This window comes from Oryctolagus cuniculus, chromosome 3, assembly GCF_964237555.1.
Source record: "Oryctolagus cuniculus chromosome 3, mOryCun1.1, whole genome shotgun sequence".
Classification (NCBI taxonomy): Eukaryota; Metazoa; Chordata; class Mammalia; order Lagomorpha; family Leporidae; genus Oryctolagus; species Oryctolagus cuniculus.
The window spans coordinates 76,845,241-76,864,176 of record NC_091434.1 but is presented as its reverse complement, the minus strand read 5'-3'; the positions used below and the strand labels follow the sequence as shown (position 1 = coordinate 76,864,176).

The 18,936-nt window shown below is 41.6% G+C and overlaps 1 pseudogene; it reads left to right on the top strand.

Moving 5' to 3' along the window:
• Positions 1-15,580: 15,580 nt before the first annotated feature.
• LOC100348645 (replication factor C subunit 5 pseudogene) lies at positions 15,581-16,359 on the top strand (annotated as a pseudogene).
• The last annotated feature ends 2,577 nt before the right edge of the window (positions 16,360-18,936 follow it).

The following is an 18,936-nucleotide window of genomic DNA, read 5'->3' as shown; positions in this document are numbered from 1 at the left end:
AGGAAGACCATGCTTTGGTTTTGTATACATTAAGTTTACCTTGCAGTTTCCATGAATGAACAGCAGGAAATTGGAACATGAGACTGCACTTTCAAAAGTCTACTAAGAATCTATTGGGATTCTTCTCAGAGGAGTAATAACTGAAATTATACAGTAAGGTTATCAGAGGCCAGGGTATGAAAAGTAAAGACTTGGACAAACCTCAGGCAGAAACATGTAGGGGACAGAAGAAGGAAGAAGAAGCCCCAAAGTAGACAGAGAAGGCATAGACGGAAAGGTAGGTAGTTATTACTTCCCTCAGGGGTTTATTTCTGTGAGTTTAAGACTGAGAACCACTGTCTTACTTTAATGATAGAAGATGATGAAAATAGCTAGGTGGAAGTAAGTTGGTAAATATGGATTAGGCCAAAGCAAATTTGATGAACTGAATAGAATTTTCTGTGACCATTGACTTTTTAAACTTTTATTACAGTGCTACTTAAAACCTGGTATAATTTCACAGAAGATTTTTCCCTTATTTTGCATAAAAATAAGTTGACAAAGTCTAGGCAATAATGAAGAACAATGGGTTTCTAAATTATTACTATGAAACATTTAATGTAACTTCCAAACCAAGTTTCAATTTGCTTTAAATGTGAATTGAATTACTAGTAATTGAAAGTTATAATGGACTTCGAACTGAAAATAGCCAATTGCATTCCTTCAACTCAGCTATTAAGGTGCTCATTTATTTTTCTAATGCAGACAGATTGAAGTTCCATTTCTTTAAATTCATAATGGTATGAAAGTGACAAGAATTTAGTATAAATCGCACTTTGAATTTGAATTTTGATCTCTTCCCTGCCAGCAGTTTGTGACAGATATTCTTTCATGATGCTGGTCAGCAATAGAGCGCCACGGCTCCAGGTCAGTCACATGAGGTTTAACAACTGATCCTCTACCATGTATTGCATTACTAAGCTATGATGTATTTTGAATTTGTGAGTGTGATTTTCTGTTTATAATGAGTCTCTTGGGACATAGCCCCATGGTAAGTCAAGGAGCAACTGTTTTTAAACTCATATTTCATGAGTGCATTGGTGTAAAGATGATATTACTTGTGCTCTTCATCCTAGAAGCTCATTTTCTCTTGTGATTTTAAGAGAAATTAAAATATGCCTGAGAATCCTTACAAGTATTATGGGTCTACCGTGACATGTGGATAAGTTGTGACTTGGCACCAACATGATAATGGAGTAAATAAAGCTTCTAAAAGCACATCACTTTACCCATCCTCATACTTAGATTCCAGTGTCATAACCAGTATACTACTTGTATATGTTGCAAAATAATCTCACATGTAGACCAGGTACACTTTATGAGAAATGGCTAATGCACTAGAGTGTGCATTTTTCCCCAGTACATTAAATCTTCATTTTTGAAAGATGGTGGATCCTTGGAGCAGCAGTTACAAGACCAATGGACCTAAAGCTGCTGACTAGAAACAGAAAACCACAAAGACAGTATGTGCACAGGTACTACCTTGGTCCCTAACACAGATAACAAGACATTCATTCTCCAATTCAATTAAAACCCAAACTTCTTGCTGTGGTCTACAGATCATGCCATTTTTCTCCTGTCTGATTCCTCCCCTAACTCTTACTCTCATTTCTCTTTGTCATGCTGGCCTTCCCACTATTCCTCAGACACAAAAATGCTATGCTTACTCCAGCCTAAAGCCCTGTGTCCAGACACACTCTCCATACATTAGAATTGACTTTCTTGTGTCCATTAGGTCACTTAGGCATCTATGGATGCATCACCTCTCCAGTCTTTCCTCAGCTCTTCTCACCTGTATGGTACCTTAACTTGTTTTTGTTTTCTTCACAGCATTTCCTGCTGCCTGAAGCTATCTAGATTATTTGTTCATTTGTTTATTGTTATCTCTGCAAATGGAACATACTCTCTATGGTTGTAGAAAACAAGTCCGGTTCATCTGCACCTGCTGAGTACCTAGAGCAATGCCTGGCATTCAAGAAATACTTCAATGAATAAATGGAGCCCCATTAAACAGGTCCATTTCCAAAACCAACCTCTCAAGCAGTTCAGTTCATGGCTTGACTCTACCATATAACCTTTTGATTTCAGGAACATCAAATCTAATTCAGTACCTATTTTAACACAATATATATAGAATAAATAATCCTAATAGTGTAGAATGTGTTGTTGTACAACTAGGCAACTGAACAAAAACTACCCAAATATTTTAATTCTTTTTTAACTTAATGGCCCTAAAGCACTTCACATGAATATGTATCACAACATTATTAACTAACTGAAGATCCATGGTTACACAAAACTTCTTTGAGCTGCATCTATAGCTTGGGTGACACTTTGGTGAAATGACAAAATAGAGATGTCAGATCTAATGATCATGTACTGCACTTGAAAGGTGGAGGAAACAGCTGAGAATTCAGTGCTTGAAGTTTAAAATATGAACAATATCATTTATAAGGCCTCTTTCTCAAGACACGTGGTACTATTTCTAAGAAAGAAAGTTTTTGCAGTGCTTCATTATATATTTCTATTCTGGATGAGACAGTTGTGGTGAACTAGCTGTTAAAGTCACTAATTGGTAATACTCAGCCTTATTTAAAATAAAAAAACTCTGGAAGATGATTTTCAATTCCCCACTGCCTCCAGTGACTGATTAGTACTTCAGCTACTAATGTTTCTGCCAAAATCACTTCAATTTTCCCCTCTTCCTGCTCACACTGAATCACGCATGCATCTCACATGTGCTTACAAGTCAATCAACCAAGAAGCAGTATTTACAGCTGGTGGTGCATGCAGGGCTGTTTCTGAGCTTTGGAGATATGGAGGTGAAGTATAAGAAATCATCCCTGCTCTCAGAGAGCATGTAGACCAGTTAAGAGAAAAAATGACTAGGCATTAAAAAATGGAATCTGGGAGGGCAAAACACAACTGCAGGTAGCAAACTCCCAGTTTGTTCTTCAATTAAAGAGAAGAGGGCATTTCAGGCCAATGGATTAAAACATAAAAGGATGAACAGAACTTGTTTGTGGACTTTGATTAGACTTGAGTAGAATGGAGTCTAGGTTGGGTAAAAGTGGGAAAAGAGGTGGGTTAGCAAATGAGAACGCATCATCAAGACACTGAATGCTAAGCACAAGCATTTCAATTTGGGTTGAGCAGAAAACTGGGAATTATATTTGCTTTCACCTGTCTTCCAATGGCCCCATTTTTACAGAAAATGAAAGATATTTTGTTGAATAACTCCTTCCTGGAAGTCTTCTATTTGTAGGAATGACAGTTAACCCTTGAAGTTATGTTAAAAACAGTGACTGAAACCTCAAGCTGAGATTTTTAGCATTTACATATTTTTTCATAATGTTCTTCTGCTATTTTTACTCTTAAATAATTTGGTTTGGAGGAATGAGAGGAATGATCTTTAATGAGAGGGGACTCTTTTCTCACAAATGGATGTTCCATGTAGGCCCATCACAGGACACAGTGACTCTCACAACTATCGTAAGCAGCTCTTGGTTTTTCTCAGCATCAGGGATAAGAAAATTCTATAATTTAATCATTTTCTGTAACCTTGTGGCCTAAATTATCGACAAAGGAAAGAAGAAAATTGACATTTATAGAATATGTACTGTGGAGAAGTATGTGAGGATAGACTAAGATAACTTGCTGTCAAAAATTTACACTCAACTCTCAGTGCCTTCACAAACCCATGATCTGTTTCCATCATGAATTGGCAGCAGTCCTGTCCCACATAGTTGCTCTGGGATCCTGGCTGACTGAACGTAACCATCTAGAACACGTAGTCTCCTTGTTCCCTACATCAGGGAAGAGGGAAGTAAAAACTGCACTCTGGCTCCTTCTTGCATGCTTCAACTCATTGGCCAGAATCGGTCTCCTAACTGCAAGGAGGACTCTGGGCGATGGGCTCTTCCAGGTTTTCGGGAAGGGGAGGAGGACCAGAATCTGTACTAGTAAGGTCTAACGTGGCAAGACATCTGACAATGTGCTTCATCCTTTTATTCTCCCCAGAAGCTTTAAGAAGTAGTATTTCCTTACCTCATCAGTGGAAAAAATAAAGCTGTGTGGTAAGATAAAAAGAAGTTTGTGTCAAAGGTCTTGGGTTTGAATCTTGTTTTATAAAACAAATCAGCTGACATTTAATTCCTTCTGTAATGGTTTTCAGAGCTCTCAATGTTAAGGGGCCCCTCCTCTGTCTTCCCATAGCAATTCCTGATATTCCCATCACAGTTACTGTATTATAACTGGTATTATAACTGTAAGTGTCTTGAGGAAAAGGACTATTTTTCTGCATAATTTTATCCATTGTGTTTCATAGAATAAATTCAAATAGTTAACTTTCTGGTCATCTCTTAAGTTTAGTAGTCAGAAGATAATGATGCTCATAATGATACTGTGAACCTTGCTATGTTACAGAAAAGCATAGCCAAAATTTGTACTTTTATAACTTCTTGGATTATTTAATGTTACATGGTGTCATGCTACAAACAAACCTCAACACATGTTTATTTCCCATGTTATTAGTTTCATAGGGCTGCCATTAACAAAATTCTACAAATTCAATAGCTTATGACAGCAGAAATATGTTGTCTCACAGTTCTGGGGAAATCTGAAGACAAGTTATTGGCAGGTTTAGCCCCTTTGAGAGATTTGAGAAAGGATCTGTTGTTCCCTGCCTCTCCTCTGGCTTCCAGAGTTGCTAACAATCCTTGACCTTGCTTGCCTCATACATGCATCACTTCAGTCTCTGCCTGTCTTCACATGGCATTCTCTATATGTTTCCATCTTCTCTTCTTCTTTTAATGGTAACAGTCATATAATGGCCTTATCATAACTTGATTGTATCTGTAAAGCTCTGTTTCAAAATATGGTCACATTCACAGATAATGAGGATTGGGTCTTTAGCATAACATTTTATGGGAAATGGTTTTACCATACACCTCTGCATAGTATTTTTTTTTACAATTTATTTATTTGAAAGGCAGAGAGAGAGAGAGAAAGAGAGAGAGAGAGAGGTCTTCCATCTGCTGGTTCACTCCCCAAATGGCTGCAACGGCTGGATCTGCCGATCTGAAGCTAGGAGCCAGGAGCTTCTGCCAGGTCTCCCACACAAGTGCAGGGACCCAAGCACTTAGGCCATCTTCTATTGCTTTCCCAGGCCATAGCAGAGAGCTGGATCAGAAGTGGAGCAGCCAGAACTAGAACCGGCACCCATATGGCATGCTGGCACAGCAGACAGCGGCTTTGCCCACTGCACCACAGCGCCGGCCCCAGTGCATGGTATTTTTAAAAATATTTTCACCAGTGTAGATGAGATCAGTAGATTTCAAATAAAAGTTCTTATTTCTACTTGTCTTAAAAAGTCAGAAGATATTGCGAAAGGACATGCATTCACACAGAGCATGGATACTCTGAAGCTGGAGCTCTCTGGTGTGACATACTCTTCACTGACCACTAATGTCTCCCTGGCACCAAGGTCAAGTTCACATTCATTATGAATACTAATTATGATAGCATCCAAATGCCAGAATCCTTACACACAGTACACTTCACTCCACTATCTTACCTCCCACCTATGATAATTCACGATTTTGCAGCAACTACATTTATATAACAAAAATAAAATGAGTTCTACAAATAGGGATAAAAGCTTACAAAATTCATCTTAAAGATTTCCAGTATATTTTTCCACCAAAAATAATTTATGATGAATAAATTCAGAATGATATATTTAAAGATTCTAGAATATAATCAGAGATAGCTCATGACCAAAAAAAGGGTAGCAGGAAAAGTGAAAATCGAGTTAATAATTACTTTTCAACAAAAGCAGCTGAAATGATGCTTGCAATAATTAAGAGGAAGAGTCAGAAAATTGATTATTTTATATGATCCACTATGGAAAAATTAAGAATTTATATTTTTAAAAGTTTATTATGGTCAAACACACACATTAAGTGTATAATTTTAACCAATTTTTAAGTGTACCTTTCAGTCAGTGGCATTAAGTACATGTTGTACAACCATCACTATTCATCTCTAGAACACTTTTCATCTTGCAAAATTGATATTCTGTATCCATAGATAATAACTTCCCATTCCTCTCTCCGTGCCCTGACAACCAACATACAGCCATGTTTCTAAAAGTCCAGACATTTTAAACACCTTTTATAAGTGGGTTCATGCAACTTTTGTCTTTTTGTGAGTAGTTTATTTCACCTGCCCTAATGCAATCCATGTTGTACCATAGGAGAGGATTTATTTTCCTTTTTTAAAAAAGATTTGTTATATATATTATTTTAAAGGAAGAGTTACAGAGAGAGGGAGAAGGAGAGAGAGAGAGAGAGAGAGAATCTTCCATCTTCTGGTTCATTCCCCATGGGGCCACAACAGCTAGGACTAGGCCAGACTAGAGCCAGGAGCCAGGAGCTTCTTCTGGGTCTCCCACGTAGGTGCAGCGGCCCAAGCACTTGGAACATCCTCTGCTGCTTTCCCAGGCACATTAGCAGGGAGCTGGATCAAAGTGGAGCAGCAGGGACATGAATTGGTGCCAATATATAATGGCTTAATCCACTATGCCACAACATCATCCCCAGGATTTCTTTTTCTTAAAGTCAAATAATAGTCCATTATATGTATACATCATATTTTCTTTTTTATTCATATTTGCATGGACTTTGGGGTTGCTTCTTCTTGGTTTTCATGAATAATGTTGCAATGAGCAAACTTTTAGAAAAATCAATGAAAACATAAATTCATTTTGGTTAAAAAATTTGAATCCACACATAACATTTTCATTATATGCAATTTCCACGAACTTTTTGAATTTGTCCTATATCTTTGAGATTCTGTTTTTAAAACTTTTCTGTATATATTCAGAAGTGCTGGAACATATGATAATTTTCATTTTTTGAGGAACTTCTATAGTTTTTTTCAAAGTAACTGTAGTAGTTATGATTCCTACCATTGATGTACAAGGGTTCCAATTTCTCACAGCGTTGACAGCACATGTTATGGAGGCTTTTTTAATGGCCATACAAACTTAGTGTTTTGATTTGCACTTCCCTGATAATTAGTTATGTTGAGCATCTTTTCTTTCTTTCTTTTTTTTTTTTTTTTTTTGACAGGTAGAGTTAGACAGTGAGAGAGAAAGAGAGAAAGGTCTTCCTTTTTCCATTGGTTCACCCCCCAAGTGGCCGCTATGGCTGGAGTGTTGCGGCCTGCGCACTGCGCCAATCCAAAGCCAGGAGCCAGGTGCTTCCTCCTGGTCTCCCATGAGGCTGCAGGGCCCAAGCACTTGGGCCATCCTCCACTGCCTTCCCGGGCCACAGCAGAGAGCTAGACTGGAAGAGAAGCAACTGGGACAGAATCCGGTGCCCCAACGGGACTAGAACCCTGGGGTGCCGGCACCACAGGCAGAGGATTAGCCTAGTGAGCCGCGGCGCCAGCCAAGCATCTTTTCATGTGTTTGCTGGCTATTTCTGTAGCTTCTTTGGAGAATTGCTATTCAATCCTTTTTTTTCCTTTTCCCATTTTAAAAATTTGGCAAATTGCTTTTATCCTTGAGTTGTAGGAGTTCTATATGTACTATGCATATTCCCTTATAGAAATATGGATTATAATTTTTTAAAATTTATTTATTTATTTGAAAGGCAGAGTTGCACAGGCAGAGAGAGAGAGGTCTTCCATCTGCTGGTTCACTCCCTAAATGTCCCCAGTGGCCAGAGAGCTGAGCTGATCTGAAGCCAGTAGCCTGGAGTTTCTTCCAGGTCTCGCACGGATGTAGGGGCCCAAGGACTTGGGTCATTTCAGCTGCTTTCCTAGGCACATTAGAAGGGAGCTGGATTGGAAGTGGAGCATCTGGGACTCAAACCATTATCCATATTGAAGCTGACACTGTGGGCCCTGGCTTTACCTACAAATATTTTATCCCATGCCTCAGGTTATCTCTTCAGTCTGTCGAGTCATTCCTCTGCTGCAGTTTTCAAGCTTGATGTAGTCCCATTTTTCCAGTTATGTAATTATTGCCTTCGCTTTTGGTGTTATACACAATAAATCATTGCCAAATGCAATGTCATGAATATTTTCCATTTTTTCTAGGAATCTTATGGCTTCAGGCCTTATGTTTAGGTATTTGATACACTTTGAGTTCATTTTTGTACATAGAATAAGATAAGGGTTCCATGTCATTCTTTCATTCTTTTTCATGTGAACAACCAGTTTTATCATCACCATTTGTTGAAGAGACTATCCTTTCCCCTTTGTGTAGCCTTGGCACCTTTGTAGAAGAACATTTGGTCATACTGAAAGTCGACGTGAACTTTAATTTTTTGAAAGAATGTAAGAAGGATTTATGCTAATTCTCCTTTAATTATCTGGTAGAATTCTTCAGTGAAGCCATCTGGTTCAGGGTTTCCTTCATCTGAATATATTTTTTAATTTCCCTTGTTATTTCTTCTTTGACCCATTGATTGTTAAAGAAAGTTGTTTAATTTCTGTGTTCTTGTGAATTTTCCAATTTGCCTATTGCTATGGAATTCTTATTTCATTCTATTGTGGTCAGGAGAGACGGTATTATTACATCTTAAATTTCTTAAGATGAGTTTGTGGTTTAACATGTGATCTGTTCTGGAGACTGGTTCATGTACACTGGGGAAAACTGTGTATTCTGCTGCTGTTTGGTGAAATGTTTCATGTATGTCTGTTAGATCCAACTGGTCTATAGTTTATTCAAATTCTCTGTTTCCTTGTTGTTCTTCAGTATGCTTGACGTGTCCCTTATTGAAAGTGGCCTACTGATCAATATTTTTCACCACTATTTTGTTACTGTCTTTCTTACACTTCATTGCTATCAATATATATCATATATATGGGTGCTCTTCTGTTAGGTGCATCATATACTCATATAATTCTAAGTATTATATATGTCTGATGAATACCCTTCTTGATATTATGTTATAGTCTTTTTGTCTCTGTGACAATATTTTTTACTTAAATATTTTTTCTTTTTCAGTTACAATTTGTATAAAAGTTTTCTCCTTGGCCAGCCCTGCGGCTCACTTGGCTAATCCTCCGCCTGCGGCGCCGGCACACCAGGTTCGTCCTGGTTGGGGCGCTGATTCTGTCCTGGTTGCTCCTCTTCCAGTCCAGCTCTCTGCTGTGGCCCAGGAAGGCAGTGGAGGATGGCTGAAGTCCTTGGGCTCCTGCATCTGCATGGGAGACCAGAAGAAGCACCTGGCTCCTGGCTTTGGATTGGCGCAGCGCCAGACATAGCAGCCATTTGGGGAGTGAACCAATGGAAAGAAGACCTTTCTCTCTCTCTCTCTCTCTCTCTCTCTCTCTCTCTCTCTAACTCTGTCAAATAATAATTTTTTTTTTTTTAAAAAATGAGTCAAAGAGGAAATAAAAATGGATGGTTCAGTAGTCACCTAAGTAGAAATGATGAAGCCAGGGTTCCACAGACACCTCGGTGTTCCGGAATTTTTCTACAACCATGATATGCCACTCATAAAACGTCTTTCATAGTACACCTTCCCTTGCTGGAAAGGTCAAGGCCTTCCTGGCTGATCCATCTGCATCTGTGGCTGCTGCCACTATTACTGCTCCTGCTGCTGCTGCTAAAGCCCCAGCAAGCTTGAAGCCAAGGAAGAGTCGGAGGAGTTGGACGAAGATATGGGATTTGGTCTCTTCAACTAATCGCCAAAAAGCAACCAATGCAGCCAGCTTTATTTGTGAAACAAAGAAATAAAAGCTTATTTCTCTTTTTTAAAAAATGTCTTTCTTTTCACAGCAGATGTTGTGCTGTAACCGGTTATACTTCCACCTGGGACACCAGCTTTCCATATGGGCTCTGTTTTGAGACCTGTCTGCTCCACTTCTGATCCAGCTCCCTGCTGATGCACCTGGGAAGGCAGCAGAAGACAGCCCAAGTGCTTGGGCCCCTGCACCCATGTGGAAGATCGGGATTCCTGCCTTTGGTCTGCCCCAGTCCCAGCCATTTCACCCATTTGGGGAATGGACCGCTGTATGGAAAATCTCTCTCTCTCTCTTTCTCTCTCCTCCTCTCTCTCTACCTCTGCTTTTAAAATAAATTTTTAAAAAAATCTTTTTAAAAAAGTTTTCATTTCTATTTCTGAACCTCAGGAAAGCTGAATGACATGTGTATAGTTACAAGCCTATTTTGACTGGCAAAGAGGACTTTGGAAATACCTGTTTTTCACTGGGCACTTAGTAGAAGGACTTTCTATTGTATCGTTTGGCCTCTGTCTGTCAGAAGAATGAATGGGAAAAACATTAATTGAACATCTGTTCACACAATTCAAATTTCAAAAAGCATCTGTCATGATGAATGAAAATGTATTTGTATTTCACAGTGTGCTTCAATTCCATAGGTTCAGATTACAGTCAAGTAAACCAGGATAAGTGAACATGTTTATTGCAAAGAACAGAAAGGTAAGAAATAATTAGAACGATGGTCATTTTACTAATATGATTTTTCCTATCTGGTACAAAAAATTTGCTTACCCCATTATGTGTATTTTCATAATATATTTGTTTAAATGTATGATACATGATGCTTATAAATTTCCATTTTCAATAAGAGATAATTATAATCTAAATGACTTATATATATGTTATACAGATGCTTGAATATTTTAGGGAGAAAACAAACAGAATGTTTGTATAATTGCCACCAATATATTTTGCTTCACTTTGTTTCAGTTTTGCAATAACAACTATCTTGCATTAAGACCCATTTATTCACTCTTCATTTACTTCTCACATATGCACTATGTACTAGACACTGTGAAGGCTCTTCTGCTGGAAATTCTATATCCAAAACCTGAGGAATGAATGGGCTAGACAGACAAAGAAGCAAGTAGTTACAGTGGACTTTGACAAAGGCAAGAGTAAACAAAGGGTATGTGTGATGGTCTGAATATGTGCATCACCAAAATGTATATGGCGATATCCTAACTCCCGGGTTGATGTGGGAAGTGGGGTCTATGAGAGGTTATTGGGTCATGAGAGCAGAGCCCCCATGAGTGAGATCAGTGCCCTTATAAAAGAGGCCTCAGGCTGGCCCAAGTGCTTGGGTCCCTGCACCTGCATGGGAAACCAGGAGGAAGTACCTGGCTCCTGGCTTCAGATCGGCGTAGCGCCGGCCGTAACGGTCATTAGGGGAGTGAACCAACGGACGGAAAACCTCTCTCTCACTGTCTACAACTCTCTCTCTCTCTCACTGTCTAACTCTGCCTGGCCAAAAAAAAAAAAAAAAAAAAAAAAAAAAAAAAAAAAGAGAGGCCTCAGACTGTCATCCTTAACAAAAAGGTACCTACCATATGACCCAGGAAACAGGCCCTCAGCAAAACAGATTCTGCCAGTGCATTGATGTAGTTTCCAGAACACTGAGAATTATACTTCTATTTGTAAGACACTCAGATTTGGGTATTTTGTTAGAGCAGTCTGAAAAGACTAAGACAATATTAAGGGATATCCAGGAATAAGTAGGACCTGGCCCAGGTTTGGAAACCAAAAAAGCCTTTGTAAGGATGGCTATGGAGCTAAATCTTAAATAATGAGTAGAAGTTAATCAGGCAAGTTATTTAGGGTCAGATTTTCCTTGTAGAAGAAGAGAGCTACATGTGCAAAGATCAAGCCAAGAGAAAGAATGGAAGGTTCAAAATAACTACAAGCAGCTTAGTAAGCAGGGGTAAGATCGTGAACAACAGAGAATGTCCTGCAAGGGAATTTGAATGTGACTCTATTTTATTATTTATTTATTTTTAAGACAGAGACACACAGCCAACCAGATATCTCCCCTCCATTAGTTCACTCCCTAGAGCCTATAACAGTTAGGGCTGGATGAAGTTGAAGCTAAAAGTTGCGCAAACAATCTGGATCTACCACGTGGGTGACAAGGACCCGACTACTTGAGCTTTCCCTTGCTGCATTCCATGGCGTGCATTAGCAGAGGGTTGGAATGTGAAGTGGGGCTTGTACGTCAAGCCAGGCACGTCAATATGGTATGCAGGCACCTCGAGTGGCATCATAACCATTGCTCCAAACACCTGCCCCTGGAAGTCCTTCTAAATAAGAGTAGTATTTAACACATTTCAATTGCTTATGTTGTTCTAAATTTATCCCACTTTTCTTCACCTATACTCTAGGTACTGTTACTATTCTTGGTTTTATAGATAACAGAACTCGGGAAAAGAGAATAAAAAACTAGGCCAAAGTTTCCGTTAGATGGCAACATAGCTAGACTCCTAAAGGTGATGGGAAGTGGCGTGATGTAATTATTGCTTTATAAAAATCAGTCTGGTGTAAGTGTGAAGAAAAAGTTTGAGAAGACATTTCAATAATGTAATTGAAATAGATTGAAGGCCTGAACTAAAATAAGGCAATGGAGAAGGAAAGTAGTGATTAAGAGAAAGATACTAAGGGGCTAGGGTAGGACTTAGGGATGGATGGAGAATGTTTTAGGCCAAGATGGCTTCTCAAAACAGGGCCTGTGTTCCAGGTTATAGAACATATAAAATTAAATATGTGTGCATCTATGGAAAATTCTTTTATTTATTTATTTGAGAGGCTGAGTTACAGACAGAGAAAGAGAAGGGTCTTCCATCCACTGGTTCACTCCCCAAATGGCTGCAATGACTGGAGCTGGGCCAATCCGAATCCAGGAGTGAGGAGCTTCTTCTGGGTCTCCCATATGGGTGCAGAGGCCCAAACACTTGGGCCATGTCCACTGCCTTCCCAAGACATAAACAAAAGCTGGATCAGAAAAGGAGCATCCAGGACATGAATCAGTGCCCATATGGGATGCCAGCACCACAGGAAGAGGCTTAACCTACTGCACCACAGCACTGGCCCCTGGGAAATTCTTTTCAAGGGTTACAATAAAGTTGACTTAGATATTTGATATGAAATTAAATCCTCAGAAATCCCCAAAAGAAACTGAGTAACAGGTGGATAAAGAGGTCTGAGTATTTTGGGAACATATATATCATGCTAGATTGATCTTGATCCTGGCAGATAAAGGCCCCTGAAACAGTGCCCTTCAAGAAATACATTCCAGGGCTGGCATTGTGTTATAGCACCTGTCCATTTCCTGACTGCTCCACTTCCCACCAAGCTTCCTGCTAATGTGCCTGGGACAGCAGCGGAGGGTAGCTTAAGTGCTTGGGCCAGTGCACCTCTGTATGAGACCTGGATGAACCTCCTAGCTCCCGACTTTGGCCCTGCCCAAGCCCAGCCATTATTGCCATTTGGGGAGTGAACTAGCGATGGAAAATCCTCTCTCTCTCTCTCAGATAGATAGATAGATATAGACATAGATATCATCTTCCCACTATAACTTTGCCTTCAAGTACATAAAATAAATCTTAAAATAGAAATATATTGGGTTCACATAAGTCTTTGATGAGATCTACAACTTATTTAACCTTAAAAAACACAAAATATTATGCTTTCTGTATGGGGTTCCCTGGGGGATGCCACAGCCACCGCAGACCCGGTCACCTTGGTACCCCAGCCATGAAAAGATCAGTCGTCCCGCAGCAGAAGCGACCCACAGCAGCCAAGTTCTGGAACCTGCCCTGTTAGGAGGAGGCCCAGCTATCCCGGTGGGAAAGGGATCAGTCTCAGGCAGGGGCGGTGACTGGGGTGCATCTGGCAGAGCCCCAAACTGGACCTCGCAGCGATGCCTCCTGGGCTCACAGCTGGGCCTCATCTGGGCGACAGCACCAGGGTTCGATCCCGCATCTTTGGACATCCTCCATCTGCCTCCTCTTCCCTCAGGCCAAAATCTGCCATTCAGCTGTTGGTCAAGCTCTAGGCTGGAGTAGCACTGATGCCCCGGGGGGCTGGCTTTAATCCGATGCCTTGTGTTGGAGCAGTCGGCCCTACTGGGCATGTAGTCCCTACAGAGGACCTGGGCAGTGGTGGCTGTTGCATGGTGAGAGGGGACCTGATTTGCCTGAGATGCAGGCTGGAAACCAGGCTTGGGTTTGCTGCCTGTCTACCCGTCCTGTGTCAACAACTAAAGTTGAAAAATACCAGCCAGACAACAATGATCTAATTTCTCATCGAGACATTCTGAGTACCATTCAGAACTACATCAGTGAAGACCAACTGCCACACCTGCTTCTCTATGGCCCTCCAGGGATTGGAAAGACTTCCACAATTCTCGCTGTGCTAAATAGCTGTAGAAAGACAAAGAATTCGGCTCCATAGTCTTGGAGATACAGTCCTTGCTGCTACCAGGGTTCTTACTGCCACGTATTAAAAACTTGAAAGAATCTTGGGTTACGGTAGGTGAAATGAACATCATTCTGCTCCGATCAAGGTACTGTACAGTGTGGCCAGGCCAATGAATCATTTCTCCAGTTTATTTGGAGTGACAGTCCTCTAAGGGTTGGGAAAATTGCCATTTGCCTTTCAGAATCTGAATGCTTTGGAATACCGAGAAATTGATATCGTTTGGGGACCAATCCTGAGCTTTGCTAGCACAAGGACATTATTTAAGAAAGGCTTTAATTTTTTTAAAGATTTATTTATTTACTTGAAAGTCAGAGTTACACAGAGAGAGAGGAGAGTCAGAGAGAGAGAGAGAGAGAGAGGTCTTCCATCCGATGGTTCACTCCCCAAATGGCCGCAACGGCCAGAGCTGCGCTGATCCAAAGCCAGGAGTTAGGAGTTTCCTCCGGGTCTCCCACATGGGTGCAGGGGCCCAAGGACTTGGGCCATCTTCTACTGCTTTCCCAGGCCACAGAAGAGAGCTGGATCGGAAGAGGAGCAGCCAGGTCTCGAATCAGCATCCATATGGGATGTGGGCGCTTCAGGCCAGGGCATTAACCTAAAGGCTTTAATTAGCCTATGTGTGTGTGAGAGAGGGGCCTGAGGAAACCAGTGTCTGCAGAAGCCTAGCATGTACACCTCAAAGGCCTGTCCAGACCCTGATAACCTTCCAGGTGGTCCCAGTCCTTCCCCCTAGGAAAGCGCTCAAGAGAATTCTCTCTTCTCAGCACCAAATGGGTTACCTGGCCTGATGAACAGCCTTCCTCCAAAGGCAGTCACCCTAGGGGGAAGCCCCTCTGCCCAGCCACGTGCTAGCAAACCTGGAGAAGAATTTCCTAATTTAAACTCAGCAAACCATTTGTCCTGGAGGAGGACGTGGAGGAGGGGAAGGGGAAACCTGGACCCTTTTCCCTTGTAAGCCAATCTAAACAAAGACTACTCGCTCAGCTCTCTCTTCTCTGTTCTCATGAGCTGACTGCCTGGCCTGCCAGGTGCATTTTCTCCATTCAACCACGTTGCTTTCCCCCAATCTGAGTGACTGGGCACTCTCTCTCTCTGTCCCTTCCATTCTGATGGATGCCCTGTCCCCAGTAAAACCTTGCCACTTTGCAAAAAGAAAGAAAGAAAGAGAGAAAGAGAGAGCGAGAGAGAGAAAGAGAGAAAGAGAGAGAGAGAGAGAACGAGAGAGAGAGAAAGAGAGAGAGAGAGAGAGAGAGAGAGAGAAAGAGGTTTTAAACTGGTGATCTTGGATGATTCCGTGACTCATGATGCCCAGGATGCCTTGAGAAGAGGGATTGATAAGATCACTGAAAACACCAGATTTTGCCTGATCTGTAAATACCTGTCAAGATCATCCCTGCCTTGCAGTCCCGGGGTACCAGGTTCCGATTTGGGCCCCACACGGGAAGGCATGGTCTCCTGCCTGGAACTTGTGGTGTAGGAAAAGAAGGTTTATGTAAGTGAAGATGGAATGAAAGCTCTCATAACTCTTTCCAGTGGAGATAAGCAGAGAGCTCTGAACACTGCGCAGAGTACCAGCATGGCCTTTGGGAAGGTGACGCAGGAGATTATCTCCAACTGCACCGGGCATCCGCTCAAGTTCGACATTGCCAACATTCTGGACTGGATGTGGAATCAACACTTCACCTCAGCCTATAGGAAACCTATGGAATTGAAAAGTGTGAAGGGGCTGGCGTTGCAGGACATCCTGATAGAGATGCACTTGTTTGTGACAGAGCTGACTTTCCATCGTCCATTCAAATACATCTGTTGTATAAAACAGCAGACATCGAGTACCGACTTTCTGTTGGCACCAACGAGAAGATTCAGCTGAGTTCTCTTACGGCTGCTTTTCAAGTCACCAGGGACCTGATGGTGGCAGAGGCCTAGATGCTCCCAGGCCTGTGGGCCACAACCTTGGGGCCTGGCTGTGCCTGGGGAACAGAGGACTCAGTTACAGGATAGGGAATGAGCCACAGTCACCCCAAGTCTGGGAAACTACTGTTCTTGCTGTACGTGGGCACATACTGCAGAGTTTGGCTGTTTGGCAAGGGTGTGTTCAGGAAAGTTTTAATGTATCACTTCTCTCTGCATTGCCCCATCTGTCTTATAGGGGAGAGAAAAGCCTGTTTTTCAGCCCCGAAGCTTTTACTTTTCAGTTGTTGGATGACAGGAAATTGGCCTGCCCCATTTTGTTCTAGAACATCAGGACTTCAAGTCTAATATGGTCCAAGTCTCTTCCAATGCAGGGTAAACATAATCTCCAAAGTTAAGTCTATATGCATGTCATCTTTGGTACTGTTTTGGCCAAAACTATTAAACTCTTAAGAAAACAGACTGTTGGGCTGGTGTTGTGGTACAGCAGGGTAAGCCCACGTCTGCCATGTGGGCATCCCATATGAGCCCCAGCTCAAGTCCCGGGTGCTTCACTTCCAGTCCAGCTGCCTGCTAATGCACCTGGGGAAACAGAAGATGACTCAAGTACCTGGACCCCTGCCACCTATGTGGATGACCCAGATAGAGTTCCAGGCTCCTGGCTTTGACATGATCCAGATCTGGCCATTACAGCCATCTGGGGAGTGAACCAGTGGATGGAAGATATCTTTCTCTTTGTAACTCTGCCTTTCAAATAAATAAATTAATTAAAAACACAAAATATCTAAGGGCTTTTGTTTTTGTTTTTATGTTCATAACACATGGGAACTGAGGCAGCTACATAGTGAATACTGCAAAGGTAAACACAGTCTATGTACACAAGCTGAACGCAAGGCAAGCCAAATTTACATTAACTAATAAATTCTAAAGTTTAGGGGGAATATCTTTTGCTAAACTTGATAGGAGAACTAATTAATTTAAAGAATTAATTTAATTCTTATCAATTATTCAGCATGCATCCATCAGAGGTAGAGAGTGGCTAAGCATGTGAGTATATGACTCAAGTCACAAGACCCGAGTGCAAACCTCAGTTCCATTCCTGGCTGGCTGTAGTTGGGCAATGTAACTGACATCTTTTTTTTACCATAGTTTCTTCCTGTAGTAAGTAAAAGCAGCAAAAATTCTTATGCCATAAGGCTAACTAATATATAGGTTATTTCATTGTTATGATGGTCATTTTATACTTGGCCCTATGTGAAGAATTTTAATAGAATCAGCTCATTAAGTAGATTCATTATTAATTATCTCATCAGCTATCTATTTTTCAATTTTGGTGCAAAATTTTCTTTTTTTAATAAAGATTTATTTATTTTATTTGAAAGTCAGAATTACACAGAGAGAAGGAGCAAAGAGAGAGAGAGAGAGAGAGAGAGAGAGAGAGAGGTCTTTCATGCGCTGGTTCACTCCCCAATTGGCCGCAATGGCCAGAGCTGTGCCGATCTGAAGCCAGGAGCCAGACTTCTTCCCGGTCTCCCACTCAGGTGCAGGAGCCAAAGCGCTTGGGCCATCTTCCACTGGTCTCCCAGGCCACAGCAGAGAGCTAGATCAGAAGTGGAGCAGTCGGGTCACGAGCCAGCACCCACATAGGATGTTGGCACTGCAGGTGGCAGCTTCACCTGCTACGCCATAGTGCTAGCCCCATTGGTGCAAAATTTTCAAACAACTTAAGAATCACTTATGAAACTTACCCACTAAATGTAGTAATCATTAATCTTCAATTGTCTCTCTGTAGTAAAATACAACCACCACTGGTTGAAATAGTATAGCTGGCACCACGGCTCACTAGGCTAATCCTCCGCCTTGCGGCGCCGGCACACTGGTTTCTAGTCCCAGTCGGGGTGCTGGATTCTGTCCCGGTTGCCCCTCTTCCAGGACAGCTCTCTGCTGTGGCCCGGGAGTGCAGTGGAGGATGGCCCAAGTGCTTGGGCCCTGCACCCCATGGGAGACCAGGAGGGAGAGGATTGGCCAGCGCATCGGCCGTAGCTGCCATTTGGGGGGTGAACCAATGGAAGGAAGACCTTTCTCTCTGTCTCTCTCGCTCTCACTGTCTAACTCTGCCTGTCAAAAAAATAAAAAAATAAAAATAAAAGAAATAATATGGGGCCTTACTGTCTGATTGAAGAAAGAGCAACTTCTGAATGTATATTCCTGCTGTGTGAACTTCCCTCTGACTAAGAAGCCAGCCCCACTGTAAGCTTCACTGAATGAAGTCCTGTATTGACTTGATGTTGGTCTGAGGAGCTTGGAACAGACTCAGTGGTCACACCCAGGACCTCCCTGAGACTTTCCCAGTAACACAGATATGACTCAGGCAAAGTCTATAAAACCCCAAATCCCTAAGTATGGGACATTTCATGGTGGTGGATGAACAGCCATTTCTGAATGCCTGCTTCAGCTGTACTACTTATTACTCATAATCCTGTTTGGAAATTTGGTTTCCACTGAACACATTTTGGCAAAACCTCATGCTTCTCTGAGTTCCTAAGATAGTGCTTGTTTTGAGAGTTCTGTCCATTCACATAGGAGGACTGTGCGAGCCTCTGTGAGCAAAGTCTTCTCTGAAGTTTTGGCCTTGGTTCAGTATTTGCTGCCAAAATGTGGATTCAGGGGGAATTCCCTGTAAGCATTTCACTTGGGACTCTCCACAACAGACAC